The sequence below is a fragment of the Ascidiella aspersa genome, chromosome 2, assembly GCF_963924565.1.
Source record: "Ascidiella aspersa chromosome 2, kaAscAspe10.2, whole genome shotgun sequence".
Lineage (NCBI taxonomy): Eukaryota > Metazoa > Chordata > Ascidiacea > Phlebobranchia > Ascidiidae > Ascidiella > Ascidiella aspersa.
Genome location: NC_139448.1, coordinates 35,407,115 through 35,423,726, shown reverse-complemented (window position 1 = coordinate 35,423,726; position 16,612 = coordinate 35,407,115). Strand labels below are relative to the sequence as shown.

Below are 16,612 nucleotides of genomic sequence, written 5' to 3'. Positions count from 1 at the left end.
CTTTCATTTATTTTTGCAGTTCTGCCTTTGTTTGATTACAGTTCAGGATATTTTGTTTCTCATGTTTGGTTTCCAAATAGATTTTTCAAAACCAACCAAGTTAAGAAGCAAGACATAGAGCTTTTGGCCAATAATATAAAGCCGTATAATATGACGTCACTTTCTTGGCATGACGTCACCCTACTTATTGCTAAAACCTTCCCGAATCAACCAATTAAAGAAATATTCGGTTATTATGGTGAAACTAGTGTTTGTATGCCCAGACTGTTTGCTTCTACAAATGACGCTTCTTGGCACTATTCAATATTTCTTATCACACTTAACTTGTTGCTCTTTATTTTCATGCTTGTGGCTTACATAATTATTTACATGAAAAGTAACAAAATGGCTCATGCAAAAAACAGAGGTTCTGACACCAATTTACAAAAACGTATTTCTCGCTTGCTTATTACTGACTTCTGTTGCTGGATCCCAATGTGTGTGCTTGCTTACTTGGCTGTTTCTGGAGTTCCACTGCCCAATGATGTTTATATTATCAGTGCTGGTATTTTGCTTCCCATTAACAGTGCTATGAACCCCTTGCTTTACTCCACCCTAATAGAGAAATGCTGTGTTCGTTTTAAAAAATGTAAAACTTTTGTCTCTCACAAAAATGATGATGATGTAGATATTGCTATGAACCAAATTTAACATCCAAATAAGTTTATGCGTTAATGTATATTTTTCTGTGTTTTTTGTGTAACTCCAAATACGAAAAGTTTACTTCTCTTTGCTTTAATTGTTTTATAGCAAGTAAAAGTTTAAAAAGTGACAGTTTGTATAAATCTAAATTCATTTCAATAAACCGCTTCATGTGATTTATACTGGTGTGGTATTTTCTCTTAACACTTTCTCAGCCATTAAAATAGAGAACAATACAAAAAAAATTGCATAAAGTTTTCGTATAGGCAAACACTTTAAATGCCCGTACAAGGGCCGTCTTCAATACTCGTGTAAGGAACAATTAAATATGATTTTCATCACCCTCCAAAATGCCAGGAAATTAAACTCTGTTGGAAAATCATAGGTCTTTGGACACTGGAATCAAAGTTAAACTTTAAATTAAAGTCAAAAACAATTGGTTTAATGTAAAAATGGCCGATTTAAAGTTTTAAACACAAAAATTAAATGAGAGTCATTTACTTATGGCTATTGTTTATAGTTCAGTGGAATTTGTGTCACAATATAAACCTCTTAATGGCTGTCTGTGTTATGCGTTATTGCTGAATTTGCCAAATAGGAGGTAAGAAAATTAGGTTCTCGTATATTCGAATAAGGACAGCAATACAAAAAGTAGATGTACGAAGAAATTAAAAAAAAAATAAAAATTATACAGAGCTTTGCAGTTGTTTACGAAATATTGAGTCTAGGTCACTTGATTCAGCTGATTGTAACGTCATTTGGTTTTTGTGATATCATGTGATTTAGACAAGTTTTAACTTCTGTTCTAAAAATTACAATAAAATATTATTGTAAACGAGATTTTAGTTAACTAAATTTTTGGGGAGAATTAGATTTTTTGCAAGCCCAGAAATAGCCTTTATTAATAAAAACGCTGTCAGGCAGTGGCGTGGCCAGCCGAAAAATTTGGGGGAGGGGGCCAAAAATTGAACGTGAACTAGTAAGACTGCAATTAACTTAGCAAATAAATGTATACTTTATTTTTTAGGTATTGTCATTGTATTAACTATCGTATCGAACACAAATAACAATGCTAGCAAACCGTTTCGCGCAGCAACTGACTGAGTTTTAACACAATACTAAAAAAACAAGAGCTGTAGACTCAGAACGGCTGAGCTGCAGGCCAAGTCTCACAAAAAGGGTTGTAATTGTAAGTGAATTAAACTTAATTATTGTGAGTAAATCAAAGTAAATTAAACTTATGTATTATTTTTGCGACGCAGGTCTATCCAATTTACATTCACTTTTACAGTGCTTATTTGTCTAAGTTACGCTAAACGGAAACTCCAACAATTGGTGACTTAGCAAGGTACAGCACAGCTTACTTATCAACCTTATTTAGTAAATGAACGGCAAACACAGCAATTGAGGAAACAAAGCCAATTCCAAACCACTGTTATATCGGGCTGTTGGTGCGTAGGCTTACTAGGCTAGTAAACAACAACGTTGGTATAACGTGAACATGAACATAGAACAGAACAAAAACAAAATGACAGAGAAAAAATGAGCAGTAGTAAACCTATATTAGTAACTATACCAAACGTAATAATAACCACATCGTTTGTGACGTTACAGTGCATGACAATTGAAGGTGTGGCATGCCTGTGATCGCGTGTTGTGACACTGTCACTGCTCAGTAATCATAAATGCTACAAAACAAATTATTATGAGTACAACACTTGTAGGCAAGGCGCCTGTGGTACCTGGCTACGCCTATGCTGTCAGAAACAAAAACGAATCTATTTTGGAAAAACACATATCTTTATGGAACCATGGAAGAAAACGTATTTGTTTTATTTTTTAACGGAAGATGAACAGTGATGTGTTGCCCCACAGATGTTAGGCTGATTTTTATTTTTGAAGCAAAGGGTATTTAACAAAGTAATTTTCTTTAAAATATACAATAAAATGGCAAAAAATAAACAGTAAAAGAAGACCAATGTAGCAATTAGCCACCCCCATTCCACAAAACCTTCTACTTCTACTGCTTAAGGTTTCCGAGAGATATTTGAGAATCTGTAAGAATCTGATTTGTGCTCAACTCTTACTTTTTGGGTAAGATAAAATAATAAATCCAAGTAGGCCTATAGCTTTTTACGTTGTGCAGAGTTGATGTTTGTTGTGACAGTTCCGTTTATTGTGACATTCTAGTGATTTACCTTCGGAAAAATCCTGTAGGGTGCGGCAATCTATTTATTTTTCTGAGGGGTGCCGCTAGCCATAAAAGGCTCAGAACACTGGGTTAAAAACAGTATAGACTTTCTTGTCTCAGTTTAAATCAGTCACTATAGGTTCTGGTTTATAAAAGAGAAATATATTTCGCCAATCACGGCATCATCAGTCTCTTAATTCGAATGGTTTCATTCTGGGTTAGGGTGATTCTTTATGTTAAGGGGGACTATTTTAATCTCCCTGAGACTTCTTGTATTGGATTTCTATCAGAGATTGCTAAAATCGACCCAACATTAATTGAATTATCAGGCCGGCTTATTAGCACCTAAGGGCCGCACCTCTTAGCGCAGCTAACTTATTTTTAATTGTTCATATTTTAATTAGTCTGCGATACACAAGAGAGAGAAGGAAGAAATACAATTAATATTATTACGTACCGTAGCTGAGAAAGGTAAAAAAGGCACAATGGCGGATTCACGATCGCGGGAATATTCAAATTTATTTAGAATACCTTGCTACACCATTAACCATTGTGTTCAACTTTTGTTCTCTCTGTACGATGTGGCGGTAACAGACCGCAAATTTTTCCTCTTTTTGCGTTAGTTTGATATCTTCTTAACATAACACTCGTAACACTTTTGAACAAAACGAAAAAAGCCTAAAAAAGCCAAATTTCATTTGGATTTTTTTTTTTTTTAAATAAAATCCAAACAGGTTCAAATAAAGCCTAAATTTTCAAATTTGGCTTTAAAAATCTTAACTGGCAACCCTGCGCGGATGTCTGCAAGCCTTGCTGAAAAAGTAATACTCTTACTGCGCGTTTGAGTTTGTGTGTGTGAGCACGCCTCTGACCTCTACAATTACGTTGCGGGCAAGCGGGAAACTAATCAACACAATCCGAATTCTTCGCTGTTTAAAAACATTGCCTGCTGTAGACAAACTTTTAGAATGTAAAACTGCAAAGTGGCTGTTGCTGGCAAAAACTGTGGAAACATAAAAAAAAAAAAAAAAAAAAAAAAAAAAAAAAATAAAAAAATGCGTAGTTTTGGAGGAAAATATACGTGGAAACCTAAACATAGCGCGATATAAATCTTGGTTCAAACGAAATATTTTGTCAAAAGCATAACAAAAAAAATTGGTAGAAGTGTTGGAAAAATCGAGCAGACAGCAATTTTAGACTAAAGGTGGGCTTTAAATTTTCATAATTCCTAATCATTTATTTATAGTAAATTCAACCATAAATATATTTATAAAAAAATTATGCTAGTGTTGTTTTTTAATTATATTAAGTAGTTTATTCTACAAAAATAACGAAAGTGGTCGCTATAGTCGCTAACGAAAGTTTTAATTTCTCCATTTTGTATCCAGGTCCTTGCTGTTGTCGTTTGTTATGCAACGCTTTGCTTTGCCTTATTGCCATCTCGCCTTTCCTTTAATAACGCCAAAACTGCGCTGGTCGCTTCTTTCGTTTCTGCCAGGTAATCGCGTGACGTCACTCCCCACGATTGTGACGAGTCACTGGTTGCTGAGCAACGTTTTATGTTTTGCTGTGTCAAATGTTATTATTGTGCTGTAGTACATTTTTACTGATTTATTTTTACTTAGTGATTATTAAACGGCTCCAGCCATAAGCTGAAATAATAATAACATCAACGCCGGAACAAAACACGGTTAGAAATAAGACAAAAAACACTACTAACACTATAGGCCTAATACTCGTAATACCATTTACTTTGTATAAAGTCCTAAAGCCTTTGAAATAAAACTTAAATGGTTAAAATACAACATTTTACCTGACCCCAAACCACACCCCCAAGAACATCACTAACCCCACTAATAACAAATTTACCCCCAACCCAATTTCTAACCCCTAGCATTAACATCCAATAACCCCAAACAAGGACAATTAGTACACAACTGCGCCGGCCAAACGTTCAAACGTCGACACCAAAACGGCCTTTGCCCATAACCCCCGATCGTCACATACCCTCTCCATGCAGTTTCATTGTTTATTTTAGTAATTAAGCCTTATTGCGATGTATTGAGGACTTAGTCTGGTGGGGTTAGGTATATTAAGAACATTTAGATCTTATTATGTCGTGGATATTAGTATGTATTAGACTATTAATGTAATTAAAACAAGCAAGCGATGTTTTTAACAGGAAGTTTAGATACAAATTAGTGATAAAATTTAGAAACAAAAAGATATGTAAATGCAATGTGTCCTTTTTGTTTAAGGTCGAGTCTTCTCAAACCCACTTCAATCCTACACACAATAGTTAGTCTGAACTCTAGCGGTTAAACCTCTTTCTACCTCTTGTTAACCCCCATGTCCTAGTTCAAGAATCACTGATCGAGTCGCATGATTGATTACGAATGTATTTGCATGAGACGCCTCAAGCCAGCGACCGACTGAGCTGAAAAGCCAAGACTCGCTCTTTAGTGCTCCACAGCGCCCCCGCGTGCTCGAGGCCACTTGCCAAATTCATTTTTATAAATGGACAGTAAGTAGTTTGACATGGAATTCCCCTAACCAGGAATGATCTTGTAGGTTAATCGGAACTGAGGATTACAAACAGTTGGAAGATATTAGGACAATTTATCCTTGGCAATAAACAAATTAAGATAAATTGCAGCGCATCTCTACGAACATGTTTGTAAGTATTCCGAAATTCTATCAGAGGAAACCCATGACGTTTTAATTACGTTAATTAAATATAATTGTAATTAAAAATGGGAAAACGTAAAATGTGATCGTTACAGAGAAGCCGGTGGATTTGGGCCGATTACTGCTGATAGCAATGAAAATGGATTGTTATGACAAAGTTGAACAAGCGCTATATTTGCAGAAAACCGTAGTTACGTCATTGTAAATTGCCGTGGAGGCAATTTTGTGTGAGCTTATGACTTAAAATTACCAAACAGTCACGTAAATTTATAGATGTGTTTGGTGCTTTCGTGTTTGGTTTAGTCAGATTTTAAATAACAATGGATTACAGGCAGCGTTTGTAGTTAACACATGGAAATATGCTTTGGGTTAAAAAAATAAAATACCTCTTCTGCTTGATTGAGTTTCGAACTCGCCCCGAAAAAACTTGGGTAAAGTTGATGTTTCGCCAAATCCAAATGTAGCCTATAAACGTTTCAAAGCACAAATAAGGGACAGGAGGCTAATATGTCATCTACACCATAATACTGAAACAGAACTACATTTTTTTCATCTTAAAAAATACCTTCACAACGTGACGTCATCCTATAGAACAGACAACGTATAGTTGAAAAGTTTTTATTTTTTTCATTGTTTATTTATATATAAAAACTCTTTGGTATCGTAAACCTTCTGTGCTTTTTTCGTAAGAACGCTTGTTATGCTAGTTAGGTGGTCCCAAAGAGATTAGTGTAAAACAAGAGGGCGCTCTTTCACTATTGTACGTGAAAAGTTATGCAAAAAAAAAATAATACCGCATACCACAATGTATATTGTTTGGGTTAGGGTTCCGGTTAACGTTTGGGTGAGGGTGGGTCAAGTAATATTATTTTATTATTAATAATAACTTGACCCACCCTCAACCAAACGCTAACCCGCACCCTAACCCAAACAATATGTGTTGTTGTATGCGGCATTTGAAGAAATTTCTTTTTTATTAATTTTTACGTACAATAGTGAAAGAGGGCCAACAAGAGATATGTGTTTTTTTTTAACTATGCAATATAAAACAGGGAAAACAAGTAAAGGAATTCAATATCTGTTTAACTTATAGCCTTTTTTAATGTCAAAAACAATTGCGGATTTTATTTCCCAAACTCCTGCTGGCTACATCTGTAATTGTCCTGACTGCATTCTTTAATTTGTGATTTACGCCACAATTTTTTTTGGTTAAAATCCTACGCCAAAATAGGACAATATACGCCAAACACGACAATTAGTTTTGGTAAATTCACTACTTATTCCACGCCAAAATCTTTATTCTACGCCAAATGACGTCACTGGCGTGGTTTTTGGCTAGCATTCCACGCCAAAGATCTCCAGCGGGAAGGCAGTGGAATGCAATGGGGGGGCGGGGGCGCCTTTATAGTGGCTCCTTTCAAGATACAGCCACCAATAAAGTTGTGGGTTGGGTGATTTACTTGAATTCTGGTTATTTAATCATCGCAATTCATGCCGATGAATGTGGGGCACCCTCAAGTGACAACCAGTCAAAGTTTAGTGCGAGTTGTTCGATAAGTGGAAATTGGGTTTCACTTTCCATCAGTGCAACTTCTCCACTGACAACTGAAATCGTTAAACTTTAAGTTATTGCGTGTGGAACATCGTGCGTCGATCTAACTACGTTTATCTCTGTGCAAGGTAGAGGTTTTGTTTTATGTTGCATGTTTGTACGTTGACAATTATTGTGAAAAAGTTTAGTTGTAAATAAAACAATTAAAATATATAGTTAAACTGATTTTAAAATAAAAAGATTAATTTACGCAACAAAAATATCAAAGGCCTTGGATTATTTATTTGCACCATTTTGATAATTTCTGTTTTTAAGAATATTCCAAACTTTGATAAACTTGATAATAAATGTCAAAATGGGTCAAGTAAATCAACATCATCCTAATCAAGACATTTTGATGTGCACTATGTTTCATTCAGTGAATTAGATCTATTTAAGCTTCACTTATGCAAGATGAAGCATTCCTTATTATCCGCTGTTTGTTTAGATTGTGGAATGTGGGAGTCCAGATCTTACTGGTGTGGAACCAGCAAATAGTGTTTTCGGCGACTCACACTCTTTTAGCTGCAAACCACAGCAGTGAAGCTGTGAATGCAACTTGCAAAGCTGATGCAACCTGGAGTTTAACAAACGTCACTTTATGCTCGGTGAAAGGTTTGATTTACAAAAATAGATTTATTTTTTTTGTTCTGGTTTACTTTTGTTCAGATTAAGGCGTGTAAGAAATATTTTGACCAAAATTTCAGATATTGGCAAACTAAAAACAAGTGGGTCTTTAATTTTAAGAACTCATTTATCATTTAATTTTGATCATTTAAACATATTGACCAGCCTGTCACATTTCAAAAACTTTTCGGTCTAATATTCACATAAAAAAGGGTAAGGGATCAACCTGGAGTTCATCAAACGTTACTTTCTGCTCAGTGAAAATTTGATTTGTAAAAACAATAATTTACAAGTCAAAGGCTAAATCCTACCCGCCAGTTTGTATATTATAAAGTTGTGGTGTGTCAAATCATCATTATAATGCAATTTTAATTTGTAAAAATGATAGATTGTAGGTCAATGTGTTTCCATGCAAATAATATTGTAATATTGCAAATTCTTAAACCACACTTTGTGTCTTTTTTTATGTTGTATTTGTGATGTTGTTGTTTGTCACCATTATATATTGTTGATTCTTCCTGACACTTTTATATTTTAGAGGATTAATGAGATATACATGTAATAAAATGAATATTTTTTAGTTAAAAGATTCTGGATCTATCCAAGTGCCACCCTACTTGTTGGTGGAAATGGAACTTTTACATCGCACTTGCCAAGACCAACTTCCAAATCTACTTGGCAATCAATGGAGATGTAAGTTTTAACAACTTTAACAAATGATTCTCTTATTAAAAGGTTACAATTTCGGTTAAATGTATTCCACTTATTGAAGAAAGGTTGTTTTCTGATTTAAGCAGCTATTTTATTGAACATTTGCAAAATCAGGGTACAATGTTTATATAGTTGAGTCCTACGTTGCAGCGTAGTGTTTCATATTTTTATTACTTTTAATGCACGTGCAGTTCCATAATATGCAATCTACCTAGCGTTGCTGGCGCTAAGCTACCTTCTAAAACTCTCCTTATTGACAATGAACTTACGGTGATTCTAATCAGACTCAAGTTGTTTCTTAACACCAGGACTGCGAGTCAATTAAACAAAAACAGAGTCTGACTCTTCAGCCTGAGAATCCAACTCTACAGCCTGATAAAACTATTTCTGTAATTAAAATAAGGTGGATGCTGTATATACAACAATCCTCTCATGGGGCTGTCATATAACTCACTCGCTAAAATATGTGATTTGAAAATATTCTTCACAGTTTGTGTCCTTATTAGTTCTGAATTTGCATTGTATTTGCACGTCAGACTCTGGGCTCAGGTAGTCTTATTTGAATCCAAAGCCCGACCCTAGCAAAATAAATATACTAAAATAATAAACATACTAAAATAAATTGTAGCATATTTGTGTAAAAAAATGGGTAATTGGCTTCCTCAAATAACTGTAAAATAAACAAAATGCATTTCTTGCTGAATCCATCTTTGCAGTCAGCGTTGATTCTACACTTAAACTTTTAGATTGCCTTCACATGTTTCTACAATGTTTCCTCCACATGTGAATGCACTCAAAGGATTGGAAGCCTTTACAACAACAGAACACAAAGGTTGGTTTGGTTTGGCAGTATCCATGAAATTACAGCATAGTGTTTTAATTTCCCACATTTTTACTAAAATAAAATCTAAATGAATTAAAAAAAATATGGATTTGTAATATTCACTCATAAGATAAACAATTAAACTTAATTGACAGAACTCAGTTAAACTTATGTAAATTAGTTTACCCAACCGACCGAGACAACCTGGTCCACAAAAGAATAAATGTTCTTTCATTTTCCAGCAGTTGTTCGATTGGTAGCTACTTCGTACGCAATTACATTAGATTGGAGCTGCTCATTTTAAAGGATAAAAATATTTCTGTCACAACGACTGATGGTTTAGGCCTTAAAATTTCAATCTTGATGTACGATGTAAGTTTTTTTTTCTTTATTTAACATTTTATAGCCTTTGTGGATTAAAAAATACAACTAAGTATTTATAACAACTTATAAACCACGGTGATAAGATATTTATGTATTATACAGCTATACCAACACAAATATATTCCTAAAAAATAAATTCGTCCATAAATCTACCCTTAAGTTTTTTATGTACTTCTTGATTTTTTGTTTTTTAGTTGTTGCAAAGTCTCAGCTGATTAAAAAGAATCAATAGTAAAATAAAATTACGATTTTAGTTAAGTGCCATCATGTTATTTGAAAGATGGGTGACTGTTTTTGACTGTGGCAAAAAATCCAATCTTTCAATTCAGATTGTGGAAATGTGACATCGGATGGAGTTATCCAGGATGTTCCTGCCAACAAGGGATGTGGGAGAAGGAACAATTTCACATGCAAAAATGGATTTAATGGCATGAACCTACAGCCATACTGCGATTCTGGTGCTCAGTGGTGGCGAACACCTTTGTGTATATTTGGTAAGAAAATAATTCTTCCTTGTTTAAACAGCTTTTTTATAAACACACACAGAATGTTGTCAGCATCAAATGTAACTGCTTGACTTTTTTATTATTGGTTCTTGTGGAGCCATAAGCAGCTAGATTAGGATGATGCATACACTAAGTGACTAAGAGTGTTTGAAGTAAATTTGACCTTATTCAGACACACATTTTAATTTTATTATACTGGAAAGTCTTGGATTGTTGCTTTTGTTGCATTCTATTTTATTTACAACAATTCTCCCTAAAGTGTAGTTGTAGGTGAATGACACTTTATTTATTTTCAGTTAAAATGCCCCTAACCCTTGAAACCTTATTAAATGGATTCTTACCAGAAAGCAACATTTTCGTAAGTGACATTATCATTTTTTTTTCGTTTTTGTCCGAAAGCTGCGTGTTTTTAAATGTAAGTTATACCAAAAGAAAAATTGCGCTCGCTACGCTCGCCTGGTGCGCCCAAACTTAAAACAGTTATCAAACGCTAAACTAGATGAACTAACTATTAAAGTTATACCGTTTTTTCGAAGTAGTTTTATATGTCGCGCTAATCGAAAAACACCCGGGAAAAACGATCTCCGTTTAGTATTGCAGGTGGCGACAGACGTGCTTGTAATTTAGCCTAGTCCCGTACATGGATCTACCAAACTCAATCACACATATTTCATGGTCTTGGCTTAGTTTTTCGCCTGAAGTTAACGATTGCACACAAAGCGGTTTTGCAGTTGGCGCCCGGCAGGATTGTCGATAACGCACGTGTTCGCTTTGCGTCTAAATGTTCGCTTTTGCTGGACGTTAATTGGCTGTTTCGGATAATTTTTTTCTTGTTTATGACGTCATTACCATCGCTATTTTATGCCGTCATTACCATCGCTATTTTATGACGTCATTACCATCTCTATTTTATGACGTCATTACCATCGCTTTTTTTTGACATCATATCCGTCACTATTTTATGACGTCATTACCATCGCTATTTTATGACGTCTCATCCGTCACAGCTTTCCGCTTCAAATGGTTTATTTCCAAACATGTAAGCATGATTCATGCGCCTTTATATTTTAATTTTCTTCTTTAATATTATTATTTTAATTATGTTAACTTTCCGCCACTGTTTTAACATAATCTTACTTTTTTTATACTTTACTTTGTCTTTGTATTTCTTTAACCCAGTTGAGCATATTTGAATGACTGTACTTTCTCTTGTTTTAGGAGGTTGGAGATTGCCATGCGTATGATTGTTATAAATATTCAAGGAGTGTTTATCAAAGTCAAGTGTTATTGAAGTTAGTAAGTAAGCATTTACCATTTGCTTTACTGATGAGTATGTTGCACGTCACTTTCAACACCAACTGATTGTTTTATTTTGTTTGTTTAACCTGTTGTTACTTCTTTAAACTCCTTAAGCACATCAAACACAAACAATGAATGCACTTTTAATTGTGCAATAATAATAGAAAATAAGTTTACTGTTTGAACTTTATTATTATATTTTGTTTAGTCTATTTTTAATTTCATGCTACAAATTTGAATATTTTAATTTGAAGCATTGTGAGAAGCGTTAGCTCAGTTGATTTATCGATGAGATTCCAAACCAACGCACTTCTGCTTTGTACAACATAAGTCTTCAAGGTCAACACGATTCATCTGCGTCTTTCGGCTATTTGGAATTTTCGACTGCAAGTGCGATATTTGTTCATATGTTTTTTTACAGAGTAATCATTTATCTTAATTATCCGTTTAACACGGACTTACAGTTCTTGATTTGTCCTAAATTTATTTACAATTATTTCCATATTTAAGGTCCTAATGATGCTCTAAACCAAAAAAATAAGTACATCACTGCCCAATTTCTTGTTTGTTAAAATAGACTAAACATAAGTAATATTCTCAATGTTGTTTCCAATCTTTTTAGTTTCAAATGATTTGCAGAACTCTAAACTAGGCCATTTACCGCATTTAGATAACCCGAAAGATTAATTGTACATGAATGGTTGCATTGTATGTACAATGTACACGCAAGCCACTTGAGTTTTGAAAGGTCCACATTGTGTACAAAGGAATCAAATCCCTTTTTCACAAGTATCAATCATGTTGTGTGTTATAAGGATGTGGAAATCCGAGCCAAGCTGGTGTGTCAGCAGCCCCAGCAAACAGTGGGTTTGGAGCGAGCCACACATTCACCTGCACCACTGGCTACACAGGGACAGCTACCGGGCTCTCAACCTGCCAAGCTGATGGTACTTGGAGCTTGGAGGGAATACCGACCTGTGTTACAACATAAGGTGGGCTGAACATTACACGCTAAACAATATTGCTTTAATTCGGAACTACAAAATCTTTTTTCACTTTACTTACACCAGCGGCACCAAAAAAGTCTAATGTCACCTGGACTATGCATTAAGCTAGTGGCATGTTTCTGTGAAAAATATTGTAGTTTATGTGTGCGTCTTTGTGTTGCGATTTATTTGCTGGATTTTTTTAGAAATCTTTTATCTCCTTAATGCTACCTTTTCCGCTTTATTGCTTTGCTTCCTTTTGTTGGTTATGGCACAAATATTGATAGTAACATGTATGAATACTATACGATACACATACCTAGTCTTTATTAAAAAACTACATTTACAATATTCAACCGTAATACCGGAAATTTTGTCCAATAAATTTTCTCAAAAGCAACGTTGAGGCAATTTTGTCTGTGCTCAATGACAACACTATCCTGTAAATTTGTTCTTAACTGTTGCAGTCTCCGTAGTAAAGCAAGTTGATACACGCATAAAACCAAGCAGCAGGCAACAGTGCTACGGTTGGGTTAGGGTTAGGGCATTGTTCACCGCTGCTTGGATTTATGTCACTTTGCGAATTGCAACGATAACAGCGCACTAACACAGTACACCATCGAAACAATAACCTCTATGCATTCGACCACTAACGCAAGCATGTGTATATACGGTTAACTAACATCTATCATTGACTAGCTTGTCAACAACTGAAACATACAACCGCAGAGCTAAACTGGTTTGCAGAGCCAAACGGATTGCTTGACTTGTTGTAATCGTGAAGTTGACTCTGTACCCTACGATCGACCTGACTTCATTTGTTAAGGTTTTGTCTTGATTATTAGCTACCGCAAACATATCTGTGTTTGTGGAATAACAACAGAACTGCAAACCATACGGGAATAGCGTAGGATCCAGGGCCCCGTACTAACAGCCAGCATTAATTCAGTGAGTCACATTTTGTTAGTTGTTGGTTCCCAATTCATTTCAACACACCACATAGGGTCACGCGTTTTCGAATGACATTTTTAAATTTCTGTACAATTTAACCTTATGCTTATTGACTTTTTATTTTATCAGCTTTTGTCAAAGCAAGCCGCCTTTGCTCGGTAGAGGCGACAAAGATCTGGCGTAGTTTAAATTTTTGGTTTCCGAAAAAAAAAAAAAAAAAGGATTTGGCCACAAGGGTATGAAAGAAACGCCGTATAAAAATTGTTCATTTAACATGATCAAAAATTACCTCTGTTGTTGAAAAACAATTTAAGGAATTAAAATTTAAAAATTAGTAAAAGTGCTTAAGATTTTTTTAAATTAATTATTTTTAATCTCACAGTTCCATAAGTTTAAAATGGTCTCGTTTTAGTTCCGAAAAATTAATCCTTTTGAGGTTCAACAACCTAAAAAACGTCTGAATAAGACTTAAACCTGTCGGAATACGTCCTAAATTCATCAGAATAAGGCCCAAATAGCCAAAGCAAAATAACACCTAAAACTGCAGGTAGAGGGTATGGGATGATTGGGTGCCGTTGGTCTGGCATCGGCCGTTTTGGTGTCGATATTGGGACGCCCTAGTTTGACCGGCGCTGGCAGGGCGCCGCTGTTTTGGCACCGGATTTTTGGTTTTACAAGGCTTTTTAAAATACATATACGACCCAAAAGAGTTAGACCGCGGGACGACTATATGTGTAAAATTGTATTGACCTTTGCAATAAAACTACCGAAGTTCAGTGAAAACAACTGTTTGCTATCTCTGATTAGAATTTCTACACCAAGATAGCGGAATGACGTGTTAGGCCATGCCAGACCTTTGTCTGCATAGGGTTTATGCTCACTTAACCGTTTAGGACCTACAAAGAACGCAAGGGATTTTTCCATACTAACTACGCAACCTGACATTTCAGTAAACGGATTAATAACACGAAATACCCGATCATAATCAATTTGGTCGCCTCTGAGACATATTAACGTGTCATCAGCGAGGAGCGACACTTTAAATTCGATGTTGTTAAGTTTTATACTTTGAAAGGCATCATCAGGCAGTGCCTTTGCCAGACATTCTATACATAATAAAAATAGTGGTGATTGGGGATTACCCTGTCTGACCCCTTATAATCTCTTCTGACAAAAAATTGTTATTTGTTATTCTGCCAGTTGGACGAGAGTAGCAACATTTTATCCAGTTTATTAATTTATTCCCAAACCCAAACGCGTTTAGAGCAGAATAAATAAAATCCCAACTTATTGTATCGAACGTTTTATAAATGTCCAAGCTAAATACCGCCCCTGGAATTTCATAAAAACTGCAGGAGTCCATGATGTCAAAAAGGATGCGGAGATTATCGCCTATGTACCTCCCCTTCATAAAACCATTTTTATCTTGATTAAATAAGAGTTTAATATATGTTTTTATTCTGCTGTTAATAACTTGGACATTATTTTATAATCAGCGTTTAATAACGAAATAGGACGGTAATTGGTTGTAAGTAAGAGGTCTTTCTGTGGTTTCGGTGTTAAGGTCACGACCCCTTGTGCTAAATCGACCGATATTCTCAGTGTAGACCCAAGCTTCGCAAAACAGAGATTTTATATCTGGCCAAAACGTTTGGTAAAATTCAACCGGCAGTCCGTCGAGACCCGGTGACTTATGTTTTGGCATTGTGTTAATTGTAGACTTAACATCGGCCGTTGAGATAGGCTCTTCGGTCTTTTCTAGGTGGGAAGCGTTTAATCTCGGGAGGTTCAGGTTTGACAGGTTAAGGTCGATTTTTGATTGGACGCATTTCGTATTGCGTCTTTTGTATAGGTCTCCAAAAAGCTCGATAATTCTGTTGATATTGCTTTCTGGTCTGTATAGGCGTGGTCACCCGTTTTAAGACGGTTGATTGATTTTTTAACCGCGTCACGTTTTTTTTGAAATTAAGAAAATATTTGTGTTTTTTTCACCCTTTTCTGCCCAACGCGCTCTGCTTCTAATTATCGCCCCTTTTGTTTGGTGTTCTACTAGTTGATCCAATCTACATTTATATTGTTTTAATTTAACTGCAAGCCTCGGGTCAGCAGGGCTGTTGGCGCGACTTATTTCGTGTTCGAGCGCTTCAATATTTCTCTCCAGTTCACTCTGGCGAGCAGTGTTTTCTTTTTTCAATCTAGCACTAAATTCAACCGAAACGCCACGAAGGACAGCTCTAAGGGCATCCCATCTAACGTGGGGATTGACGTGATTTGCCGGGTTGGTTATTATGTAATCGTTGATAGTTCTTTTTTATTGGGTCAGTATATTGTTTGTCATTCAACAAGCGCGTGTTAAACTTCCAGTATCCCTTGCCGTGTTCATTTCTTAAAAAAACACCGACTCAAAAATGTGGATTACTTTGCAACTGCAACGGACCTTATTGCTGCTCCAACTCATGGAGGACTTTACATGCCACGTCATAATGTTCCCGTAGAAAGATTTCACAAAATGGAGACAGTTCCAAGTTCAAATACTCACCAGAAGGATTAAGGTAAAAAGTGAATTTCTACTAATGATTATTAGTCATTGAACTTGAGTGTACCCGTGCTGGCATAAGTCAACCCACCATAGTAACTGTGTAACACCTAAATTTCGGAATTTTAAAATGAACGCTTTAAATCTCTCATCGAAAATGATCGTTTGTATTATTTTAGTAAATCGCAAAAATTTGACAAGCATTTAGATTTTACGCAAGTATTGACAATATTGAAATGTTCTTTGGGCATTAGCCGTATATACACATATGCAAGTATGTAGCGTAAGCACAGGGCGGACACCGCAAGGTGGCGTAAAGGCTCCACAAGCTTTCCTTATTAACTTCACACCATATCGTGAGGCGTGACTGTGCCAAGTTTTGTTTATGTGTTACCAAACTATTTTCTTTTATACGAATTTTTCTTCGTTTGCTTGAATTCATGAGATTTAAACGTACGTAAAAATGTAACGACAAACGCTCTAAAACAGTGGTTCTTAACCTTTTTTTAGCCGCGCCCCCCTTTGGAAATTTTCTCATGCCTTGCGCCCCCCATGAAAATATTTCGACAGTTTGCAATTAAATATTACTGGGAAAACGGGAAAATAGTGAAGGGTGTCGTTGATCGCGCAAAGCGCGA

At 35.6% G+C, this 16,612-nt stretch overlaps 2 long non-coding RNA genes across 3 annotated transcripts in view; both read left to right on the top strand.

Moving 5' to 3' along the window:
* The window catches only part of LOC146165514 (uncharacterized), a 91,455-nt gene that overhangs the window by 52,525 nt on the left and 22,318 nt on the right, over window positions 1-16,612 (top strand). The gene's annotated exons all lie outside the window — the stretch shown is intronic.
* On the top strand, window positions 10,124-12,513 carry LOC146165515 (uncharacterized). Of its 2 annotated transcripts, none has more exons than XR_014494544.1 (5): window positions 10,124-10,190; window positions 10,499-10,560; window positions 11,421-11,494; window positions 11,756-11,891; window positions 12,317-12,513. It is a non-coding gene; the product is annotated as an uncharacterized LOC146165515 (long non-coding RNA). The 2 variants fall into 2 exon arrangements; XR_014494545.1 differs by having other exon boundaries at window positions 11,421-11,498.